At 43.4% G+C, this 12,942-nt stretch overlaps 1 long non-coding RNA gene across 1 annotated transcript in view; it reads right to left on the bottom strand.

Moving 5' to 3' along the window:
• Nucleotides 1-5,714: 5,714 nt before the first annotated feature.
• LOC123392476 overlaps nucleotides 5,715-12,942 on the bottom strand; it is a 706,642-nt gene continuing 699,414 nt past the window's right edge. The window contains exon 8 of the long non-coding RNA XR_006607196.1: nucleotides 5,715-6,361. This is a non-coding gene — a long non-coding RNA (uncharacterized LOC123392476). The remainder of the gene's footprint in view (nucleotides 6,362-12,942) is intronic.

Raw genomic sequence — 12,942 nt, 5'->3', positions numbered from 1 at the left:
GACACTGTGTTTCATAACCTTTAACAGTTACCGTCATGACCAAACTTGTTCAGCCCCAAGGGAAATCCTTCTCTGCCTCTTCTGCCCATGGATTCTAAGCATAAGTCCAAGTCCCATAAAGATACATGAGTTCTGCTGCCGTGGAAGGCAAAGATGGGTACTGCCTTGCCGTAGAGGGAGGATTTGAGTGGCAAAGGTACACAGATAAGAGAAAAGGCAAATTAATTCCTGTGTCAAATCTTTTCTCTGAGATAACATGAATGCAATATATTCTGATTATATAATGAAGTATCATTTGTCCAAAGTACCAAATGTCCATTTTCTTGCTTCTCTTCGCTTTCTGATTCAGAATTCTAGAAATATTCATGAACTAAGGTGGAACTTACAGTGGTGTCACAAAGAGGCAGGCAAACATTCTGTAATAGTAAACAACTCCCGTTGTTCTTAAATTTGTATATATGTAGGCTCAGATATAACGAGCGGGAAGTATATTGAATTTTTATATTGCTCTGTAGATCTAGATACTACTCTACGAGATAATGAAGTTAAAATATTTTGTAATATTTTCTATATATTCTGTATATTAAGTTTGGACATGCTATGTAAAATGAATTGCTCATTTCTGAATTGAAGTGTTAGTTTAGCACTTTTTTTTGACATTTTCAATCACGCCTGCCTCAGTTTTATATTTTGGTACTCCTGTGAGAAGAACATGAATTATATAAGAATCTTGATTATAAGAACATAATTAGTGATTTTGTCGAAATGAAGAAAATAAATTTCATGGGATAAATTTATAATAACTCACCAAATGTGTATGACTTTTTGAATCCCTCATTTGCACATTGCAGGCTCACCAGCAGAACATGCAGACATATTAAAGTAATAATTGAATTCACTCATCTTATTTTTTTGCCAAATTTCAGTCACTTAAAACTATTATTTTACATATTTAAAATAGCATTGTTATGAAGATATAACATTAAAAGTAGGAGGATTAAAGATTTTAATGGGCTGTCAGTTTGATGTTTCACTTTCAAATACTTAAGCGGATGCATGGGTACTTTCACTGGTACTCTTGCCCCAGGCCCCACAAATATAGACTGTCCTCAGGGATCTCTACTAGAACTTCTCTCTGTTCACTTATATCCTTTCTTTGGGTGCTACCCATTCTGTGTCTTCATGCTGCCTATTCGCTATGGGACCCAGATTTTCCCACCCAGATTTTTCTCTTGAGTCAGATTGATATATCTTCATGTCTAATTTGGATACTCCATCCTGGACACGCTAGGTCCTGCTAACTAAATGCAGTCTAATTCTGCTCCTACTTAAAGTGATGTCACCTGAAGCCTGGAAATCATCTCTACCTTCTGGTCCTTCTTCCTCGGTTCCTCATCTAACAGCATGCTGGCCATTATCTTCTGCTGATCTGCCCGCTTGACATCTGTCATCCAACTTCTCCTCTCCATTCTTGTGTTTATTTTTTTACTCATCTTTCTGACTCCAAGCTTGGCTCCTCCAGCAAAAGTCTGGTTGGTTTACTATCCTTCTCAATATTTTCCAATGTTACATCAGGACCCTGACGAAAAGGTCCAAACTCTTTAATATGGTACAAAGGGCATTTGGTGGCCCAGCCCTTGCCTCTTGTCTTTCCAGCCTTGTCTTTTCGTTTGTTTGTTTTAGATGTTTATTTCTTTATTTGACACACAGAGAGAGATCACAAGTAGGCAGAGAGGCAGGCAGAGAGAGAGGGGGAAAGCAGGTTCTCCACCGAGCAGAGAGCTCGATGTGGGGCTCGATCCCAGGACCCTGAGATCATGACCTAAGCCAAAGGCAGAGGCTTAACCCACTGAGCTACCTGGGGGGCTCCACCAGCCTCTTCTTAAAACAGTTTCTCCTTGCTCATTATGCTCCAGTCACACTGGTCTTTGAATTTCTGAATTCCACCACTTTCTCTGATGCCCCAGTGCCTTTTTATTTGCAGTTCCCTTTGTCTAGAATGTTCTGTCTTGCCCTATTCTTCCCCTTCACCTAGTGCTTGTGTGAATATATGATAAATGATTGTCTCTACCATAGACTGCCCTTGTGGGCAAGCTTCAGGACTTTTTTCATCATAATTTTTTCACTAATGCTTGGCTGCACAAAATAGATGTTAAGTTTGCTTGTTGAGTGAATAAAAGGCTCGTTTGTGTTTCTGTTCCCAACGCTTAGCAGAATGAGTGGAACAGAGAAGCTCCTGGCTGGCTTAGTCCAGGCGAGCATGTGACTCTCTTGGGGTCATGAATTTGAGCCCCACATGGGGTATACAGAGTCCTTAAGAAATAAATAAACTTTTAAAAAAGAATGAATGGTAGAACTGCCCTATGACCCAGCAATCACACTATTGGGTATTTACCCTAAAGATACAAATGTAGTGATCCAAAGGGGCACGTGTACCCGAATGTTTATAGCAGCAATGTCTACAATAGCCAAACTATGGAAAGAACCTAGATGTCCATCAACAGATGAATGGATCAAGAAGATGTGGTATATATACACAATGGAATACTATGCAGCCATCAAAAGAAATGAAATCTTGCCATTTGCGACAACATGGATGGAACTAGAGCGTATCATGCTTAGCGAAATAAGTCAAGCAGAGAAAGACAACTGTCATATGATCTCCCTGATATGAGGAAGTGGTGATGCAACATGGGGGCCTAAGTGGGTAGGAGAAGAATCAATGAAACAAGATGGGATTGGGAGGGAGACAAACCATAAGTGACTCTTGATCTCACAAAACAAACTGAGGGTTGCTGGGGGGAGGGGGTTTGGGAGAAGGGGGTGGGATTATGGACATTGGGGAAGGTATGTGCTTTGGTGAGTGCTGTGAAGTGTGTAAACCTGGTGATTCACAGACCTGTACCCCTGGGGATAAAAATATATGTTTATAAAAAATAAAAATTATATATATAAAAAAAAGAATGAATGGAATAGATTCACTGCTCACTAAATGCTGAGAAAATAAATAATAAATAAATTGATGCGGTCTATAGGAAGGCCTAGGTAGTTGTTTGAAGGATGGCATTCAGAGCTTGATGTCACTTGGAGGTAAGTACCTTATCCCTTTAGCCCATGAAGAGCCTAACCAAGTGCTGGCTGTGTTTAGGACCCTAATAAATGAAATAGATGGACATGGAAAAGGTAAGATTGTTTGCCTCTGCCTGCACATCATTTGTATTCCCTTTCTTGAAAACAATGTCAGGGGACTGGCTTAGCAAGTGGGTGTTCTGTAGAAGCCTAAAGGAGGCAGGAAGAAGTGGTTTATGATTTGGGTGTGAAATTAAGAACCTGTATAGATTCTGGACACTAGTCCTTTATCTGATATGTCGTTTGCAAATATCTTCTCCCATTCTGTCAGTTGTCTTTTGATTTTATTCACTGTTTCCTTTGCTGTGCAAAAGCTTTTGATCTTGATGAAATCCCAAAAGTTCATTTTTGCCCTTGCTTCCCTTTCTCCCTGATATGAGGAAGTGGTGATGCAACATGGGGGCCTAAGTGGGTAGGAGGAGAATCAATGAAACAAGATGGGATTGGGAGGGAGACAAACCATAAGTGACTCTTGATCTCACAAAACAAACTGAGGGTTGCTGGGGGGAGGGGGTTTGGGAGAAGGGGGTGGGATTATGGACATTGGGGAGGGTATGTGCTTTGGTGAGTGCTGTGAAGTGTGTAAACCTGGTGATTCACAGACCTGTACCCCTGGGGATAAAAATATATGTTTATAAAAAATAAAAAATTAAAAAAAAAAAAAGAACCTGTATAGAGTCAGTAGCTCACTGTAGACCTAACCCATTAAGTCGATGGGTTGCCCATCTGAAGATGAAGGCCAGCGACACTGTCCTCAGTGGGGATATAAGACTGGAAATATGAGGGAGAAGTGGCCAGAAACAGGGATCAGGTCTCACTTTGCTGTGATGTAGCATGTGCAAGACCAATACTTAAAAAAAAAAAAAAAAAATCTGCAAATGTTTTAGCCACTCAATAAAGCAAATGTATTAAGATTCTTTGGGCCTCAAGTAACAGAAGAAAATGAATTTTAAATGTCTTGTGCAATAAAGAAATGTATTCACATTACAAGCAATCTGGAGCTAAGGGGGTTCCAGTGTCGGTTATCCAGCAGCACAATGCCAGTATCAAGAATTCAGGGTCTTTTTATCTTTCACCTCTGCCATACTTGTCCTCATCCTCAGGCTGAATTCTCTCTTGGTTGCAAGATGGCTGCCCTGGTTGTAGCTATCACAACTAGGCATGACAATGGCCAGAGGAAAAAAAAGAGACCAGCTTTTCCTCTGTTTTTTTTTTTTTTTTTTTTTTTTTAAGAAAAAGTTTCCTAAAATTCTCCCGCAGATTTTCTCTCACACCTCATTGGCTTGAATTAGATCCATGCCATCATCTAAACCAATTACTGTCAGGGGGAATGGGTTCATGACCCATCCCTGGGGCTGGAGTTAAGGGCACGCATAGGCGACCAACAGTATCTGCTTTCCCCAGGCTGCCTCTACCTTGAACTTCTGACTCAAAAGCTTTGCCAAAGAAAATACATCCTCGTTCCTCTAAGCCCCCACTCCACAGGAGGAGAGGGATTGAATTTTGAAAGAATGAATGAATTTTTGTGTGCAGACTCTATCGTACATTAGAAACATAGTCAATGGGCCCGTCTCTGTGGGTTGGGTCTAAGTTATGGAGCTTGGAGAGCAGTCCAGGGATGCTGGAGATTAATTGCACAATGCATGAGAGTGGTTAAGTTTAATCACTGCATTTTCTCCCCTTCTTACAAAGAGCAGCCTGGGTGGGGTTTGCCAATCGTATCAATCTGTTCCAGCCCCTAGGCCAGTAGTACTCGCAGTTATGTGGCCCTAGAGTCACATTTTCTGTCACCATTAACCAAAGGAGCCACATGAGCCTAGTATAACAGAATATTCTAATACAGAAATGAAAGGTCTTGCAGCCTTGCAGGTTGTGGAAGAAGGACCAACCCTCAGCCTATTAGCTTTTGCCTGAGAGTGTGATTTTCTCAGACAAAGCTTCAAGCTGGCTTTGTATCCAGAGGGAAAGAAACTGGTCGAACCAGTTTATGTTTAATCCTTTGTTTTTCCTCCACCATTTTTTAACTTTCAAAACATTTTTGGACCACCATGCAGACAAAGTTATGTCAAAAAAAAAAAAAAGAAAAGAAATCCAATCAAGATGAATATTTCAGAGACACTTAATTCAATTCCAAGTATATTTCTTGAGCACCTAAGGTGAGTAAAGCACAGCCCTGGGTACTGTGGGGAGTGTGCAAAGTAGCAAACAAGTCACTGCATGGTCAGGAGTTCTCTGAGAACACGCGTCCGGTCAAGGACTTGGGTATGTTTGGAGATGTACGATAAATAAGAGATTTCTTTGTTTTCACAATGTGCATGTGTTTGGAGTGTGAGCAGACAGCAATAGATAATTAAAAGAATCTACTGCTAGAGACTGAATATCTGTGTCCCGGCAAATTCATATGTTCAAACCTCATCCCCATCGTGCTGCTATTTGGAGGTGGGGCCTTTCAGGGTGATTAGGTCATGAGGGTGGAGCCTTCACCAATGGAATTAGTGCCCTAATGAGAGACCCTAAGAGAGTTTGCCTGCCCCTTCTGCCGCCATGTGAAGGCACAAGGAGCAGACAGCTGTCTACGAATGAGGAAGAGAGCTCCCACCAGACATGGAAGCTGCCAGAATCTTGACCTTGGAATTCCCAGCCTCCAGAAGAGTAAACAACAATTCTGTTGTTTCTGAGCTGCCTAGTTCATGGTCTTTTGTTATAGCAGCCCAAACGGACACAGACACCCATTGAATTTCATTGTGATATATCAAGTTCATACTGGTTGCTGCAGCCTCAAAGAGATGGCCAAACCAAGAAGGAAAAGAAAGTGAGGATGAAGTTCATTTCCCAGAAAGTGAGGACAAAGGTCATTAGGAGAGTATCAAAGGGTAAATGCCAGATGACCCTGGGGTTCCAATTTTCAAAAGCAGACATATGTGTTTACACCAAAAGCCAAAGATGAAGATAAAATGCACAAAGTTCTCTAAGGGGGCATCATGGAATGCTTCAAGGAGGAAGGACCTTTTGTTCTGGGCTTTGGCAATTGAGTAGGGTATTAAATAGAAATAGGCAGAGGGCGTTCTGGGCAGAGTGTACACTGCTGATGTGATAAGAATAAGACAAACTATTCTAAAAACCTCCTCCCACCCCAGTCTTTCCCCCCTTACCTTGTCTTCTAGGAAGAACTTTTTGCTTGTTGGGTCAGCTCAGGCGGCTCTTACAGGAAAATCCAGAGAAGCCTTGGAGGCTGAAATGACACAGATGTAATAAACATTTAGAGTGCCTGGGTGGCTCAGTTGTTAAGCATCTGCCTTTGGCTCAGGTCATGATCCCAGGGTCCTAGGATGGACCCCCTTATCAGGCTCCCTGCTCAGCTAGAACCTGCTTCTCACACTCCCACTCCTGCTGCTTGTGTTTCCCTCTCTTGCTGTCTCTTTCCGTCAAATAAATAAATAAACCCTTAAAATAAAGAAACTTAAGATAGGAGGACAAAAGAACCTGAATGTGGGCATGTAGGAAACTTTGAAGTAGGAGTTCAGAGTGGGGAGGAGAGAGACTCCAGGTGAGCCTTGACACTTGGGAAAAATGAGGGAAAGGAATGGGAAAAGATAGGTTTTAGGGCATTTTTCTGTGTTACGATATGTTCTCCCTTTTGGTGTTTTTATGAAAGACTGTGGCAAAGACTTAATTAATTTTACATTAATTTTTGGGCCTGGGCTGGTATTCAAGATGGCAGTCTGACGGCACGTGAGTGAGCTAAGCACAGGGGTGAAGGTGGAAGCACACAAGAACTGGGAAAGCAAGAAGTCAGACGGGCTGATGAGAGTGCGGTTGTTGGAGGAGAGTGGCAGGACAGAGGTCTGGCCTGCTGCAGGCGGTAGAGGGCTCAGAAGTCAAGGTCAGGAAGGTGGTATGTACTCATGGGCAAGGCAGAACTCCCGAGGCTCCAGAACCCAGTGGCTCAGTACCTGATTGAGGACAATTACATTGATAGTAGAATCAGTGGAAAAAGGAAAGCGGAGGAAGAGATGATCAGTTAAAGACCTATCACAAATCTGGTGCCAAAATAATAGATTTGGTAGATTTTTTGTTATGGGACGGATTAGTTTATTTGAATCGACCAAGGGTGTCAGTGTATCTAGATGCAGCCTTAACCAGGGCTACAAGATGGAAATGTGCTCGCTAACCTCATTACTATTTTTTATTTCTATTATTTAGGAGTGACAGAGGACTTACAAAGTGCTCAGGGTGGATCTAGAGTGCAATGCAATAGAGCAAGTTTTTACTGAGCCCTCACCAGGTGGCTGGCACAAGAGCCTTGAGCACCAGGCTTACCATATAATTAGAGTTACCAGATCAACACACAAGCCTGCCCCCCAGTGCAGAGGGAGACGGAGGGCTGTAACTTAATGAGAGGCAGATGTCAACGGGGAGCAGATGTTTGCAGCTCTTCAGTTATATCAAATTAATCATCTCCTGACTTCAAGGTGCTTCTTGGAGTCCAGGAAATTTCCCTGTAATAAATTGCTCCTGGGATTGATTTTTAAAGTGAGAATGTATATGCCACTGTCTTGAACGCTTTAGAACAGTTCTATCTAGAAGAAGAAGAAGTTTTTTTTTTTCTTTTTTTGTTTTTTTAGTATAGATGGAGGGGAAAAAAAAAAAAGGAAATTCTCAGACCTATTTCTAAAAAGCAGAGAGGCTGATTTCTAATTAATTACACTAGCTGCTAGCAAGGCCCCACCTGTCTGCCCACCTTGTCATTTGTTTAGCAAATGCTTTGTATAGACACACTGCGTACTGACGCTACAATCGTATGCGAGAACACAGATGCGGACTTCATGGAACCTTCAACACAGTAGTAAATAATGATGCACATACATCTAAAATCACCAAAGTGGTAAGGCACTCTGAAAGGGAGTGACGTAGCACCTGAAAAGAGTTCATGCAGGGATTGAGCTTAGATCTGAGAGATCAGAGAAGTCATTCCTGAGCAAGGGACAAGGCCAGGGCTCTGCCTTCTCTCCTTTTCCTCCCACTTCCCTTGTTCTCCTTCTGCTCTACCCCTCCCCCACTCCCTTCTTGCTTCTTTTCCTTCCCTTCCTTTGGTCTGCTTTCTTCCTTCTTTACTTCTCTTTCTTTTCCTCCTCCCTCCCCTCCCTCCCTGCCACCAGTCCTCCATCCGCCTCTTCTTTTCCTTCCCTCTTCGCTCCACTTCCTTCCTTCCCCATCACCTTGCTTACAGCCTTCTCTTTTCTCCTCTCTCTCTCTGTCATCTTCCTATCGCTTTCGTTTTCTTCTATTCCTTTCCCAAATAATTGTGGCAAGCTTGCTGGGGACCCAAGCCCTGCACGGGGTCTGGGGGGCGTCAGAGGGGTTGGTGTACACACGGAGATGAGCAGGACACTGTCTCTGCTCAAAGCACCCAGAGACAATGCATAACTTGTTGAAATGCAGAATGACGGGTCTTGTACGGGACATAGGGACAGGTGCTTCTGGGAGTCCACAGGAGGGGCATCAGATTCAGGCTGGAGTCCTGGGCTGGGGCAGGTGTCAGGTGAGACAATGGTTTTTAAGTGACTGATGTTTGAGATAAGTCTCGGAGAATGCCAGGACGCAGAGTCAAGGTTCTGGTCGGCAGAAGAAAACTCCCGCATGGAAAAACAAGAAGCAGGATAGGACTGTTACATCCTGGAGAAGTCAAGAAATTCAATATGACTGGGATGAGAGACATGAGTTGGGAAGCTCGAAGAGATGAGATAGTTGGAAAGGTGGGTGGGAGCCAGATGGTGGAGAACCACATAGTATTTTGTCCTGCGTACGATGAGGCGCCGTTGAAAGCACCAAGAGGACAATCGTATAATCCAGACCTTAGGAAGGTCTTTTCAGGCAGCGGTGTGGTCCTGCCCACTGCCGTCAGATAGGAAGCCATGCATCCTCACATCTGGCTTTCCGAAAACATCGATTCAGGCTGTGCGGTCTGCTGAGTTCTTTGGTGGCCTCAACTGCAGGAGCAAAATAAAAATCTCAAACTGTTTGACTCTGACAGTGTGGTAGCATCCTTTCCTCCCCCTTAGGCTCTCTATTCTGTGCAACTCCCTAATGGAAATGAATAAACACCTTTGGAATCTCTCCTTAACTGCTGGGATTTTTTCATTACTGTAATTATGATAAAATAAGCCATTTCTTTTTGTTTCAGACGGGTTTTGCTTTTCAAGGTTTATATTAAAAAAAATGAAATGAAAAAAAAAATGAAATGAAATAAAATAAAATAAAATAAAATAAGCCTGTTAAGCATGAAAGGTTAGAAAACATCCGTCATTCTAAACCAGGGTTGCTCACTCTCAGTACTACTGACACTCGGACTGACTAATTCTTCTTTGTGTCTTGCATTAGAGGATGTTGAGTAGCACTGCTGGCCTCTGCCCATTAGATGCCAGAGAAAAATCCCTCCTCCGTTATGACAATCAAAAATGTCTCCAGACATTGCCAGATGTCCCCTGGAGGGCAAAACGACCCCTGTTGAGAGTCATTTTTCTAAATTGTATGGACGGAAGGGTTGCAGATAAGAAGAAAGTCAGAGATTTAGCCGATGCTCGGCAAGTCCTCCCTGTGTTTAGAGTCCCATCAGGAGGGACCGGCGGCATCTGATGTTAAATGAATTCCGGCGTTGCCTCCAGAAGCACCATCTCCCCACTCTCAGGCCTCTGCTAATTATTAGACCACCTCTTACTTTCTTTCATCTCCAAATGCCTCTAATGTGTTATCATGGCACGGATCCTACTTTCTCTCCAATTACATGATCAGATGGACCTTTTTCAATTTGGCTTTCGAAGCTGGTTACTCCTAGGAGACAGCTTTGCTAAAAGCATTTAATGGTCCTCGAGGTAGCCAAGGCTTCGAGGTGCCTATCTGCGGGGTGGAACAGGATGGGGACACTGTCTGGGGCTCTGTCAACCTTCCAGCTCCACCACTTCTTCCACTCCTGTCCTCCAGAGTGGGGCTGGCTGGCTTTATTTAGGTCTTGCCTTTCAGATTGCTGTTTGATATGATGCCAGCGGCGACACTGCAGACATTCCCAGGCAATGCATGGGACTGCATTTCCCTGACTGGGTCTTGTGTGCTGTGGTCTAGCCTCACGCAGTACAATCAGGAGGCTTTGGAGTTGCCACGAGGCTGATGACTAGACTTGAAGGACAAGGACTCTGTCCTTCCCTCTGTTTTTCCAGTGCTTATATCTTCTCTCGCACCTTAAGGATGCTAAGAGGCGCCCTGCTGGGTGTTTAAAGTGGACGTCTTCCAGAACACACAGAAGCCTTGGACTTGACACATTTGGCAGCAACGTGGGGGTGCTCGGCATTTGGAGTCTACAGTATGGACGTGAACCCATATTTTGCCTGGAACCTTCAGCTGGGAGATTGCATGCTATTTTTAACAGTGTCCCTTTTTTCCCCCCCAATATGGTTCTTTAACAAGGTCATGTCATTATCAGTTATTTAATATTTCTAAAATTAGAAACAGTTTCACTGCTGTGGCAGCTTGAGCTTCAGGCCAGACACTGTGAGCCTTCTCACACTGGGGCTATTGATATAGTCTTGTGGTGAGTCTTCTTGTTCCTTCTTTTTCTAGCTTACAGTTGGCTCAAAATGCAGCCAGGCTAAACGTTTTTGCTCTCTTTTGGTCAGGATTTTTCAGGATTTTATTTAAGGAATCACACTAGCCACCGTTAAGCCAAAAGACTGAGATGTAGCTGTCTGGTTGGTAGTGAACATTCAGCACTCCGTGGTCTTAGCCAACTAGCTCCAGATTGCACTCTGGCCAGCCCGGAGAAAACGCAAAGCGGAGAAAGGGGTAGAATAAAGATTCCTTCCTAAGCAGCCCTCCCTGCTGCTTCCTAATAGAGTGACTGTGAGAGCTGAGGATAATTAAGGGGAGGTGAAGTGGCAAGGAAGTAGCAGAAAGAGAAGGGAAGACACGGATTGTTGTTGGGTAGAAGCCCACTCCACACCTGCAGTGTACCAATCCCTGTCCTGTGCGATAGAGGAAGCATTACCTATGACATGGCCCTGACCGTACCCAACTCCTAGTCCACAGGCAAGGTGGTGGGGGGACAGGACTGGGAGTGAAAACCAGGGTCTGATTTCAGCCTGTCTGAAACCGTTCTCCTTACCTCTTTCCAGAATGTAACGAATTTTGACTCTCTCATGTAATCTCTACCTAACGTGGGTTCTACATGTATCCCCATTTTATACAGGAGAAAACTGAGGCTCAGAGAGGTTAAGTAACTCATCCATATTTACTTCACCAGTAAGGGACAGAGCCAGGGCTGGAATTCAGATCTTCTGACTCTGAGTCCAGGGAAAAGTTCCATATTCCCACCTGTGTCCCACCTCCGTCCTCAGTACTTTCTTATTATTGATCTCGTGGCAGGGTCTTTGGTCCTTTTGGTTCTAAAGACAATATTTATTCCTCTTTCCACAGGGCTCCATGCTGGCAGAAACACAGCTCATTAGGTGTTCAAGAAATCCATAGCCCACCCTCGAGGGCAGCCTTAAAGCAGGGGCCCAGGATGGTTATTGATCAGTCTGTTTTCATGGCCCACTGTGGAGCACCATTCCTAAACACCAACAAAGGGCTTTGCGCCTATAAATCAGCTCCTTATAAGACTCATTAATAGGGCAATCTGCAGAGGGTGAATTCTATTTTTTTTTTTCCAGAGAATCTGAATAAATGGGTCATGGAGATGAACATTTCTGAAAAATGAGGGGGGTGGTGCTCAGACAGAAATATGTTGCCAATTTTTTCCTTCTGAGGGGAAATGAGAGTTTCATGAGTCAAAAATGGATTCAGCATGGTAGAAAATAAATCCACAAAGAAGTGTACGATACCTATGACTTGGATTATTTACACAAAGTTACAGAGAGGAAAACAGTATGTGAAAGTTTCAGCATTATGTCTAGAACATAGTACATGCTCAGTAAACATTGGTTTTATATGGAATTAATAAATAAATGGCTGCCAAGGAATCCACTCAAGATGGAAAACCTTAGTGTGTCAAGTGGGCATTTTGACTATATCCTGCCCCCCCCCCCAAAAAAAAAAGCCTCACTGATTTTTTTTTTTTCCCCAATGGAACTGGCCCAGTGCTGAGTACGTATTTGGGATGATTAGAGATTATGTGGAATTTTAGATTGGGTACATGTACTAATGTACGCACATGACCTCTAATTACTGTGTGGGACAGTGAGAAAAATCCAAGGGATTCAGACTCAGAAGATTCAGGTTAAAGTTCTAGTTCTGCCCCTTCTGAGATTTGAGACCTTGAGCCAATCATTTAACCTCTCTGAGCCTCAGTTTCTTACTCCGTAGATGGAGATGGCATCAACAGAGATCTTGGGTCTTGGCTGGTGAGTATGTGCTGGCAATGCCTGGGGAAGTGCACTGTCTACCATCCAGTGGGATGCAAGTGTGACTTGTGATTCAGAGAATTAGTTACCAGGGTTCTTGTCAGCACTGAATGAGTGGAATGAGTGGCCTGTTTCTGAGTATGATGTCTATAATCATCATCATGAATACCAATTCACTTGAAGTGGCTCAAGTCTTTGCTCAGATGTGTCACCCATTGAAGCTGCAAGAACACCTCCCTGAATGCTGTTAGAAAGCCATGAAAGGAGTGGAGGTTCCGCTTGTCCTCTTGGTCCCTCCTGGTGATTTTGGAATCATCCCTAGCTGACAGCATTTGAGTGAAGAGCTATGTTTTCCCCGCAATGTGTTGTGATCAGAGGAAGTAGGACAAATGACTTGAGTGAAGCCAAGTAAGGGCTAACA

Source organism: Mustela putorius, unplaced genomic scaffold (genome assembly GCF_011764305.1).
Source record: "Mustela putorius furo isolate JIRA1106 unplaced genomic scaffold, ASM1176430v1.1 tig00000580_pilon_pilon_pilon, whole genome shotgun sequence".
NCBI classification, from domain to species: domain Eukaryota; kingdom Metazoa; phylum Chordata; class Mammalia; order Carnivora; family Mustelidae; genus Mustela; species Mustela putorius.
Note: the sequence above shows the minus strand (reverse complement) of the source record. Positions and strands in the feature narration are given on the sequence as shown.